Genomic DNA, 12,652 nt, shown 5'->3' with positions numbered 1-12,652 from the left:
TTCTCCAAGGGGTCTGCAGGCTGCCTCAGACAAACCTGAGCAGGACCAGGTCTGTGCGGCCGAGCCGAGCCTGGGCAGCAGTCCCCACACTCAGGTCACTGATGTGGCTTCTGCCTTCATCCTCACTACTCTCAAAGTGTGGCAGCTGGAGGCCACATAATTCATACCAAACATATAGACAGTGAAAGATTTCATGACTGCGCTCATCTGTTTCCTACAGATAATTCATTTCTGCTGTGTGTTACCTCGTGGTGGCAGAGACTTTACCCAGGGTCACAGACCATAAAGTAAGAGCATCAGTTGTCCCCGGGGGTGCCCAGCTCTAAACTCTGCCCCAGTGACTCCAGCTGCATCGTCCCCTGCACTGATGTTTTTCTTGTCCTTCCACGCCCTATGTTCCCTTTGAAGGAAAGAAGGAACCTTCCCTCACTGATGAGGGCAGGAGATGTAGGGATTATTGTAGCATACACAGGAGCCCAGTTTGCCCATGGGGCTACAGTAAAGTGGTTACACAAGCCCAGTACTGTGTGTGTGTGTGTGTGTGTGTGTGTGTCTGTGTGTCTGTGTGTATGTAAGTATGTGTATATGTGTGTATATGTGTGTATGTATGTGTGTGTGTCTGTGTGTGTGTGTCTGTGTTTGTCTGTGTCTCTGTGTGTATATATGTATATATGTATATGTGTATGTGTGTATATGTGTATATGTATGTGTGTATGTATGTGTGTATGTATGTGTGTCTCTGTCTGTATGTGTGTGTATGTGTGTGTGTGTGTGTGTGTGTGTGTGTGTCTGTGTGCTTTTCAGCACAAAATAGGCCTATTTGTAGACCTGGGCCACCATTTGCTGATCTGCCATGAGAGGAAAATGGCCTGTGGTTATCCAGTTTGTTCAATGTCCAAGACACTCTCCTTCCTCCTGTTGGTCCAGTGCATCTCGGAGTCTAAAGTACAGGTCAGGAAACAACTTTCCACACACATTATTAGGCCTTATTTTTAGAAGGATATAGTGCATGTTTTTAAAACATCTAACACACACACACACACACACACACACACGCACACACATACACGCCATACAGGAAAAGTTTGCTGTGAGCCAGGTGTATTGGTGCACGCCTGTAGTTCTAGCTACTCGGGAGCCAGGCGGGCCAATGGTAGGTCTGAAGCCGGCCACTGCAACCTGGCAATATTCTGTCTCAAAGTAATGTTTTTAAGGGGTAGAGAGGTTATCTCATGGTTCGATTTGCTTCGTCTCACTGTGATAAAACACCATGACCGAGGACAACCTGGAGAGGAAAGGGCTTATTAGGTTTACACGTCCGAGTCACAGCACATCATTAAGGATAACAAGATAGGAACTCAAGCAGGGCAGCAACTGGGAGTAGGAACTGAAGCAGAGACCATGGCGGAAAAGCTGTTCATGGCTCACTTCAAGGCATATTAAGCTACCTTTCTTGTGGCTCCTAGGAGCACCTACCCAGGGGTGGCACTCCCTAGAGTGAGCTGGATCCTCCTATCAAAGCCCCCAGACATGCCTACAGGCCAATCTGATGGAGGCATTTTCCCAACTGAAGGCTCTCCCTTCCCAGCTGATTCTAGCTTCTCTGTCAGGTTAACCAAAAACTAACCGCACACCTCACCTTGCACACACAAAACTGGCTTCAATCTCCTGGGCCTACTTTGATTCTTTTGGAGGTATACCAACATGTACCTTGAGCAGTTTTTACGGTTTTTTTTTTTGTTTTGTTTTGTTTTGTTTTGTTTTTGGAAACCCATCTCTGCTCACATTTTACATTTTCTTTCAGCCTTCCTCTTCCCTTCTCAATCCTTCCTTAAGAGAGCCTTGTTAGCCTTCAGGCCTCTGACCCCCAGGCTTCCCTGTGCTCTTCAATGTCTGTAACACTCTCAGAAATGGAGACCTTTCACTGTGGAGGAAGAGTTCAGATCAGAGGCTCCCCAGTCTCCTTATCCATGAAAACCGCCTAACACAGTATCCTAAGTTCCTTTTGGAGAACTCACTGCACCGTGATATCTAGGGGAAGACTGAGGAGGAGTTCCCCAAGGTAGCCAGAGGGCCTTTCCTGACACAGAACACAGGTGAATCCTTTAGAACGTTAACTCTAGTCTGTCCTGTGACCATTCTAAGAATCTGAGCACGAGTCAAAGATCAGAGCTTCACAACAGAAAGGAAGACTTTTACTGTGTGTAAATGTTAAAATATTTAAACATTTAGACACAGAAGCCTCCTCTCCTACTGAATGCCCGTATCCAATCTGAATGTTGTCTCATCCCGCCCTACATAAAGAGACCAATTTCTTCCCATGCACATTGCAGTCATGGCTCTGACGTATGAGGACACTCCCATGGATTATTTATTCCATCACAACTTGCTATCCATACTGGCCTGCCATCTGATATATGGAGCCTACTGTAAAGCAGGGACATCTTTCACGTTCAGCTTGAGTGGCTCGACCATCATTTTAAGTGCTGTCTACTATGTGTACCTCCTGACGAAGGACATTGTGCTTGTTTTGATCCTTTCCCCTCTCAGTCACTGTCCTGGCTAGTTTTGATGTCATCTTGACACAAGATAAAAGTCATTGTAGAAGAGGGAGCCTCAGTTGAAAAAAATAACCCCCACCAGACTGGCCTATGAAGAAGCCCGAGGTGTGTTTTCTTGATTAATGATTGGTGCGACCTAACTGACTGTGGCTAGTGCCAGCCCTGGGCTGGCGGTCCTGGGTGATTTAATCGAGCAGGCTGAGCAAATCACAAGGAGCAAGCTATTACGAAGCATTCCTCTGCATCGGCTCCTGCCTCCAGGTTCCTGTCTTGAGTTTCTGCTCTGGCTTCCTTTGATGATGGGTTGTGATATGGAAGTGTAAGCAGAAATGAATGCTTTCCTTCCCAAGATGGTTTGAGTCATGTTTTAGCACAGCAGTAGAAACCCTAAGACAGTCACTATAGCACAGTCACCAATCTGGCCAATTTCACTTCTGATTCACACCGTGGGCTCTCTGGGGCAGATTCCCAAAAGTGGACTCCTGTGCACTGTTCACTGGGTTGACTCTAGATTGTCCCCCACAGAGACGGCGCTGATGGTCTTCCAGCACAGTGGAAACCGTTCCCTACATCCCACACCTCCTGGGTATTAGGTGAGGCTGGTGAGGCTGTGCCCCACCCCAGCCTGGTATGAGGGAAGGAAAAATGTCAGTCACGTTGTACAACTTGATCAGTGAGTTTCTGCCATCTCAGCAGCAAGGGTGTTACTTTCCCTCGTCCCCCTGCCAATACCTTGTTCTTTTAGCACAGGGAACTGAACTTAGGGCTTAGTGAATAGTAGGCAGGTATTCGTACCGCCTTCTAGCACAGAACTCCCTGTCTTTAACCTGTCTTTCCTCCAGTTCTCGTCTCATATCCAACCATGGAGCAGTCCTCTTTAGAAATTCCCCATGCCTCCCAACACACGTAGGGGAGTTGTAGTTCCTGGGCGAGGCGCTCAAGGCTTTTTAGACTAGGGCCAGAGTCATCAATGCTGCATTCTAAATCTCTCTGCCTCCCCAGGTCCCACCTCATCCGCAGCCTCACCCCCCTCTGCTGTAGGAAGGACACACTACCCTGACCTGAGCAGCATGGATTGGAAGGGTTTGCTCGCCAGAGTCACTTGAGTTTCTCACACTCTGAGTGTTATTTCTTTGCGTGTAAAATGAGGTTGGTGCCAATATGGGTCATGGGAACACATGACACCATTTCATAGCACAGAACTATTTTCTCAAGGAAATACCCGTTTCTTCATCTCAGTGGCAAAGAGCACACTGTGGCTAGGATACTTCTTCCTAGCTCAGACAGAGGTGCCAGTCCACAGACTGTGTTAGCAGTTCAGGGCCCATTTACCAGCCTACCTTGAATTAGGGATGGCCTAACTCTGTGGGATTTCTGTGACAAGCAGAGCCACAGCTCACAATCCCCCAATGCAGGGACTAGGCCAGGAATGCACAGCTCCCATACTCTTGAGTCTCTAGAAGATACTGTGAAACTTCTTGGCAGGCTGGGTGTGTGTTCTCTGCAGTTGAGCATCTTGGAGGATTGGTGGTGAATTCCAGCCACTTATGGATATTGGGCAGATAAGGCTTCTCTGAGACCTCCTGAGGTCCCAATGCTACCAAGAGGACAAGAGAACCTCCGGGGAGCAACTGGAACCCAGGAGACCTAAAAGTTAACTGGAATTTTCCAGAGTCCTTCTGGACATCTGCCAATCATAGGGCGGGCCCAGTAAGAGAGTGGCAGGTGTCAATCAAAGAAGAACCCTCTTTTTCTACCACCCACTCTTCCTTCTGGACCCGCAGCCATTTGAGGAGAAGGAAACCTGACTCTTACCTTCAGGGATACAGGAGACTCAGCCTGACTTAGCCAGGGACTGTGTGTTCTGGTTCCCACCTAAGGCGGCTTTGTCTTCTCGTGGACATTTGCCCGTCTCTAGACACAAATATGATTGTCACAGAACAAGTAGAGTGAGAGGAGGAAGGTGGCGAGCGTTCTCCAATGCACAGGACAGTCAGTCCCTCCATGGTATAGAATTACCAGCACCAAAGACAGTACAAAGCCCAGGTTGAGTAACTCTATCTTGGCCACTCAGAGGGAAAGTTCAGTGGGGAGGAAGTGGGTGTATCAGAAACTCATGGGAACATACCCCATAATATGGGGTGCTCATTACTCCATAAGTGAAGATCAGCAGTCAGAATGGGTGCGTTCATAGCTTAGCCTTGTTTCACTGTGGCCATAGGTATTAAGACTTTCTAAAGGAATCAAGGGTATACTAAGTTGGTGAACACAATCCAGTCCGAATAGCACACTTGGAAGGCTAGGAACCTAGGGATTGCTTGTGCCTTGAGGCTGGGTGCATCCACAGTGAAAGTAGCCCAGCCACGGCTCTCTCGCTGCAGAGAGGCCATGAACCCAGCAGTTGGTCCATCTACAAGGTTAGGTACCTCAGCACTGCCTATCTGGAGGGCCTGGTAGCAAGGCCAGGGAGTATATGGAATAATCCTACTTCTGTGTCCTTCTGGTCTGGGCTGCTACCCGAAGGTACCACCCATACTTGGGGTGGGCCTTCCCACATCCATTTAGGCCGGTAAGACAATCCCATACCAACTCGTCCACAGGCCAACCTGATATAGATAATCACTCAACTGAGCATGGCCCCTCAGATGATTCTAACTCATGCCTGTTAACATTTAAAGCCATGTGTCCTGGGCAAGTGACTTTGATCTGTGAACCTCTGGTGAGGGTCTGAAATGTAAACTCTGAGGAGAGTTATGAAGGTCCTTGTGAATGTCATGTCTGCTAGAGTTTTGGGTATTGAATGTCCCTCAAAGCCCCATGTGACATGTGTTGAAGACTTGGTCCTAGGGGGACCAAGGAGCCTGTGGTAGGCAGGCATCCAGGAAAGAGATTAGGTAAGCCTTTGAATATTGAGACCACAGTCTCTTCCGGTCCACGTGTTGCTTCCTGGATCCCATGAAGTGAACAGGCTGTCACCTGCTTCTGCTAGCATGTCTTTCGCCATTGCTGGCCCAAAGAAACAGGGCCAAGTGGCCTTTGAGACCCTCCCTGCCACTTTGAGCCAAAATAAGTACCCCCTCTGTTTAAGTTGGTTCTGTCTAGGGCTTTGCTGTAGTGACAGGGCTAGGAGTGCCGCACTGTGAAGCAACACCGAGTGGAATTCGGTTCTTACATCTGGCAGAGAGGTTTTACCCACGTGCTAAGGTGGGGTGAGGGAGGCCCCAGCTGTGTAATAGAAGGGAGATCTTCACTCTGCAGAAAAGGGCCATCCATCTCTGCAAGTGGCTACTTACTCCTTGGTCACTGGAGGCGGTTCCAATGGGCTTCCAGCTGTTACTGGATCTTCTCTGAGGGCAGATGTAAGGACTTTCGTGGAGGGGTGTTTGTGTGTATTGGGGTTGTGTAGAGTGGGTGTCATACAACCCGACAGTTTTTATTGTTATTCTGCTGCAGCTCGAAATTATTTTCAAATAACTGTCCCCACAGCCTGTGTTCCTGCAGGATCACTGTCCCATCTGAGCAGGTGATAGTCTCGCTGCCTCCAGGCCGAGGGCTAGACTTGGGCCACTGCTTTTTGCTGAGAGAGACTAGTTTTAATTGCATAGTCGGTGGCAAAAATAATGAAAAATAAAGAAAAAAATAATGTCCTTTGGGTCTAGCACCCCCACTGACAACACACTTTAGCTCCCAGGTTCCCACCGTAGGTACAGATGTTGGGCCAGGCCAGTCTGGGGGGTCTGCCCACCTTGCCTGCCCAAGCATTTAGCATCAAGCACTGCTTGCTTGAGGAAGAGAGCCCGAGGAGACATCTGTCCCTTAGGATGCCCCCAGTAAATGTGCTTGCACACGGGTGACCAGCCTGACTCCGCATATCTTACCCAGATGTGAGTCATGTCTTATTTTGTAACCACTTCTGGGCAGGAGGGCTTTAAAACCCAACAACAAACTACAGCAATGAGCCATAAACTTAGACCTTCCGCTCTGAAGACAGAAAGTCCTTCAGTGTCTCGAAGCTTGACTGACTGGTGTGTGCCCCTGTACAAACAAGGAAGCACGAGGTACCAAAGTACTTTACAGCTGCAACGGGACACAAACCGTGGAGAACCAGCTGGATCCCCACAGCTCTCACCATCCCGGAATTTAAACAGGAGTGGCAGTCCTTTTAGAGATAATCACCTTTTAGTTGTTTGACGTGTGCACTTACAGGCAGATGTCTCCTGCTGCATGTGTACGGGTCAGAGGACAACTTTTGGAAGATCTCCCTTTCCAGGATCTAGGTCCTGGGGGTGCGGGAGGGGGTGGGGATGTCCCAAGTAAGGTCTTCAAGATTGACATCAATCCTTTACCTACTGAGCAGTCTCGCTGGCTTGACAATCTTTTCTTCTTCCCTTCTTGTGGGTTTGGGAGAGGTCAGGCAGAGGTCAGACTGTAGGTCAGGCAGAGGTGAGTTTCTGGGTTGAGGGTGGAAATTAAAACCACAAGAAGCCTGAGGCAGAAGTAGAGTTGAGCTGAGCGTACCCTGGCTGTGCTTGACCTGAAAGGAAGTCATGGGGTGAAGTCCTTTTGGCCTTGCATGCGGCTGGGAAAGAAATTTGGAGAGTGGTGGATGTCTTCCTGGGAGCTAGGGAGTGGGGAGAGGCACCATCAGAAAGGAAGGAGACCACAGGGACCTTGGAGGCTGAGGGGTAAAGAGAACGGGAAGGAGCTGCCAGTGAAGGCCGAGACTTCCTCCAGAGTCCCGTGATGCCCTTCTTGAATTGTGGAAACAGCTCCCAGCTGAAGGCCTGCCTTTGCGCCTGAGTGGGCAGGGGCATTAGACATCTCTTCCTGACCAGTGTCCAGCAGCTATTGAATCCAGCCGTGTGTTCTAGTTTGTATTTACTTGTGTGTGCTCCTGTGTCATATACATGTGTTTGCATCACTGTGTATGTGCACGCGTGTGCATGTCATGCGAAGGCCAGAGGTAGATGTTGGGTGTCTCCTTGGTTGCACTGAGTGCGCGTCTGTCGCTGAACTTGAAACTGACCAGTTGGCCAAGTCTAGCTGTTCAACACGCTCCAGGGATCATCCTCTCCCTGCCCGTCCAGCACTAGGGTTAAAAGCTCGTGTCACCATGTCTGGCTTTGGGCAATGGGGGTTTGAACTCAGTGGGCAGCTTCCTTACCTCCTGGGTCGCCCCTCCAGTCCCCTCGCTTGTATGTACTTCTTAAGAATATAGGTATGGAAAAATCCATATATGATATTTGGCCAGAGCAGTGAATTTCAAAGTTAGGGGAAATACAAAGCAAAGCCCCTGTGTCTGTGTTGCTCAGAATCAACCTGTCAGTCCATGATATTGTCATGAGCTCTGTGTGTTTCCCTTCCAAAAAGAAATATCATTTAACATGTATCCTTTATCTATTAGCATAGACCTCTCTGCTAATGGCATCATGGCTCATGACTGACTGAAGTACTTTACTAACATGTGGTTTGTGTGGGGCATTTCATAACCATGCTGCACTGAGGGACTCTAAATGACATGTCAACACTACTCTTGGTGTGACCTTAAACCCTCAGAACAGCGGGGCGTGGTGCTGTATGCCTTTAATCCCAGCACTCAGAAGGCAGCAGGTGGATCTCTGTATGTTTGAGTCCAGTCTGGTCTACAGAGTGAGTTCTGGGCCAGCCAGGGCTACACAGAGAGGCTCTGTGTAAAAATTAAAACTCTGAAAACACCAAGAAAAAGCCCAAACACGTGCCACTAAGAGAACACATGTACAGTGCAGGCATTGAAACCAGAAGGCAGAAAGTCCTCCTGTCGCCTCCTATCTGCCAACTACATATATCCAGGTAACCACAGAAGCACCTGACCTGGGGTTGCAGATGCGTCCTGGCAGGGAGAGCATCCTCCAAGTGGGGAACAGTGAGGACTGAGCACTGATTATTTGCTGAATGAGGAAATGAAGGGATAGCGGGTTCATTTGGGGTTGGAGCCAGCGCCAAGCTCTATATTTGGTGCGTTAATGGAAAACCCTTGCCTGCTTTCAAAATAAAGCCTCCGCCGGCAAGCCCGAGTTCTAAGATTGCCCCATGGCTCCTGGACAGAACCAGTGGAAAACCACTAGAACCCACGAGTGATATTGACCAGGAGCTGGCTTTGAGCCAGGGCAGATAACAGATTAATGAATGTTTTAGGAACAGAGCTGAAGTCTTATATACTGAAAGCCCAACGTAAACCCTGGAGCATGTCCGTGTCTGCCCTAGAGGCTCCCTTAACGCCTGTCTGCCATGCCCATTGGTGTCAGGACTGTAGCCGGAGGCCTAAAATTCAAGCAGACAGGACTGAGCGCTGTTCTGGCTTCAGCCACTTGAGAGACACGGTTGTTAATACATCCTCTTTAGATCAGACATCTTATTGAGCAGACTTGGGCCTCTCCTTCCCCGGAGAAGGCTTTAATTTCTGGAAATGAGCTCTGGATATACATTTTTACGACGATGGTTCAGGGGCTACAAAGATGGGTTCCGTTAAAGCATTCGAGGCACAACCATGAGGACTCGAGCTGACTCCCCAGCACCCAGTTTCCTGTCACCCCAGCACTGGGGACGGTGGTGCAGGGGTGGCGGTGGGGCAGAAAGGAGTCCCTCTGGGGCTTACTGGCCAGCCAGTCTAGCAGTACCAGTGAGCTCCAGGTCAGGTGAGTGACCCAGTCTCAAAGATAAAGATGCATAGAGATTAGGGAAGACACTTGGTGTCAACCTCTGGTCTTCATATGCAAAACATGCCCATAAACTCATGTATGTACTCATGAGCATGTGCAGGCCCCCCCCACGAATATGCACATGTGTACAAACACACACACACACACACACACACACACACACACGCACACGCACTGGTGCACACTTTCTTCTTCAGGAAGGACAGAAAACACAGCAGCATGCTATCAGACCAGAGCACCTGCTTTAATTTCTCAGCCCCTGAAGTTCACCTCCTCCTGCTCACCACCCCCTCCCCCAACAGGACAGCTCAAAGCTTCTGGCTCACCTTTGTGCCCAGAGTCAGGCTGGTCACTTCTAGGATTCTTTCTGGGAAAACAGAACAAGCAAGCAAGCAAACAAAAGCCAGTACCTTACGACTGTATTTTTTTTTTTTTATGGTTCTTTTTTTCGTCACGACTGAATTTTAATAGGCAGCAAAACCAAACAAAAGGGGTAATGCCAAGCGATGGAAACTGTTTGCCACCTGTAGGTTGAGCATCCCAGGACCGGGTGAGTGGTTAGGACTTGGGGTAGGATGTGGGGAGTGCAGTCTGTCTTCTAAATACATATATAGCTAAGTCACATAAGCCCACAGGCTAACTTCATAAGCCCACTGCCTTAGTTTCCCCATCTTTTGAAAGAGATTAGAAAACGGGAATCCCCAAGATGGTTGTGTTACATTTATTTCATTTACCAGCAAACAACAGAGTAACAGTGGTGGCAGCTGAGGCAGCAGCCAGTGGCCTTCTGCACACACTGTAAAGGGGAAAGTGGACAGGCGCTGTGCTGAGGCTTGGGGGAGGATGATGTCACTGAATCTTTACAAAAAGTGGCATAGATAGCAGGTCGCCTTGCAGGATTATTTTTACACCTACACTTACACCGGCTCTAAGGGGGTCAGTCTGTCCAAGAGCACACTGCTAGCCTGAGGCCTTACAGACTGTGTCAAAGACTGGCGCTTTACAGTATTTTCCCTAATAGAACTCGAGGGAAGAGACTCTGTTACTAAGAAGGGAGGAATTTTACCAACTGTTCCTTTGATGGACTCCTCTCCTTAAATAACGAAGAGATAGTTTTCTGCTGATCTGAAGCTGACTGCTTGTGCAGTGGGGTTGTTTGGGCCAAACCGTGTGGCTCTCCAGATGCCCGCACCTGAGACATTTGCCATCTGGAAGTGTTAGTCTGTGTTTGTTCTAAGGCAGATTAGATTGCCCCCTTCCCTGGCAGCTGTGTGGGGAGTCAGCCTCTCTCAGACCCTCCGCAAAGGGATCGTGTACATTCCAGCAGATGGCTTCTGCACGAGAGAAATGCTAGGCTCTGCAGGTGTTGGCTGCAGACCTGGGCACACTTGACAGCCCTGAAGCCCTTATTATTTGGGGAGGAGGAGCTGAGATGTCAGCCTCTTTAAACCAAATCCCCAGGAGACTCAGGTCTGTCTGTTGAGGCAGGAAGATAAACAAAGGAGGGTTTGCCTGTGGCTTTATTTGAGCTGACACATCTGCAGTGTCCCGGAGCTGACCTTTTGAGCAGATCTAATCACAGAAACTTTATGCTGCAAACCTCAGCCCTGCGAGTTAATGCTTTCAAGGGTCACTGACACGCTTTTTGGCCCTGGAAGGCTGCCATAGACTGCCCACTGCCTGTCTTCATTTCTCTCTCTAGCCCTCCCCAAACCCAGGTGGATCACAGACCCAGAGCCCTGGGTTCCAACGTGACAGAAGATAAGTAAGGGTGCATGCAGGTCATGGAGGCCACTCAGGCCTGTGTCACAGACAGAATAGCTGTCACCTGGCCCTGCCCATACTTACTTGGGACGTCTCTAAGGCTTGGTCTTGTGGGAAGTGTCCAAGTGTGGAGAAATACAGGAACCAAACAGGAAGGAAATGGCTGCTGAGAGACCTTGCTCAGTGACCTCCACTCACTCAGGTCAGTGCTGAGTGGAACTGCCTATAGATCACATCCTGGCACAGCCTAGTGCAGCTGAGGGTTCACCCACTCCCGTGGGTCAGCGTGTGAATGTAGATACATGGACACGCACTAGTGCAGTTGGAAACATGCCAGGTGACCCAGCCCCAAGCCCCGCCCTCCCTCGAGGCCCCTTCTTACCATCAAGCCCCAAGCCCCGCCCTCCCTTGTGGCTCCTTCTCGCCAACTCCCCCTTACAGGCAGTCCCATATAACTTCCCCACTTGTTTCTTTTAAGGTTTTAAACTCTACATGTACAAGTGTTTTGTTTACATGTCTGTGCACTCTGTGCGTACCTACAGAGGCTAAAGAAGATGGTGTAACCCTCAGAGCTGGAGTTACACATGGCTGTGGGCCACATGTGGGTGCTGGGACTCAAACTCCGGTCCTCAGGCAGAGCACCCGGTGCTCTTCCCTGCGTATCCTCCCAGCCCTCCTTATGCTCAGTTTGAAAATGTATCTTTTAGGGGTTGGGGATTTAGCTCAGTGGTAGAGCGCTTGCCTAGCAAGCGCAAGGCCCTGGGTTCGGTCCCCAGCTCCGAAAAAAAAAAAAAGAAAAGAAAAAAAGAAAATGTATCTTTTAGCTCAGATGAAGTTATCCGAGGGTATCAAGAATTTACCTGAACTACGTACGTCTTGCGCCTTTGGGCTAAGAGGTGGCAGCGTGCGAGGTACCCAACACTGGGTATTGAGGCAGTGCGAGACCATAACATCCCACACCTGCTGAGGCTGGCCTGGCCCTCAACAAGCTACCTCTCTGCTCTGATTTAAAACTGGAAAGGCAAGTTCCTGGGTTTGTTATCAAGTTCCTTATCAGAACTGTTCAGAATCTGTCGTTGGCTGAGAGAATAAAGTTCAAACCCAGAGAAAAATTTCCGTCTCTTTCCAAGTGAGGCAGGCAGCTACCTCTGGCCAGTGCTCACTGGGATAGGGATGGGGTGAGGACAGGACACACAGGAAGAGTTCAGAAGGGACTCCTGGTCCCTAGGGAAAAGAAATGGTATGAGAGGGCAGAGAGGGCCCTTTAACAAACAAACGAAACAGGGAGAGCTTCTAAAGATTTTGTGGGGAGCAGCCGAAGAGACCTACAGTCCATTAACCATGCAGGCCCCTAGCACTTCCTGTGTCAGGTGAAGACAGATGGTTTTAGAAATGGCATCCCGTCCCAGAAAAGGAAGGTGTTGAGCACATCAGGTAAATCAGGAATGGGGGCGAGTCCCTGCTCCCAAATGTAGACTGTTATCAAAGCTATCCTATCTGTGCTGTACACTCCAGCTCTCCCGGAGAGAATGCCCGGTAGAAATGCACACGTTGGAGTGACAGTTGTGTCTCGTGGTTTTGGTGGCTCGGACCGGAGGAGCTGATCTATTTGAGGCATCTTTAGAAAAA

At 49.3% G+C, this 12,652-nt stretch overlaps 1 protein-coding gene across 17 annotated transcripts in view; it reads left to right on the top strand.

The window, feature by feature from the left end:
- Positions 1-12,652, top strand: part of Cracdl (CRACD like) — a 116,413-nt gene that overhangs the window by 100,692 nt on the left and 3,069 nt on the right.

The sequence above is a fragment of the Rattus norvegicus genome, chromosome 9, assembly GCF_021556685.1.
Source record: "Rattus norvegicus strain SHRSP/BbbUtx chromosome 9, alternate assembly SHRSP_T2T, whole genome shotgun sequence".
NCBI classification, from domain to species: Eukaryota; Metazoa; Chordata; class Mammalia; order Rodentia; family Muridae; genus Rattus; species Rattus norvegicus.
The sequence above is the reverse complement of the archived record's forward strand: the minus strand, read 5'-3'. Positions and strand labels throughout refer to the sequence as shown.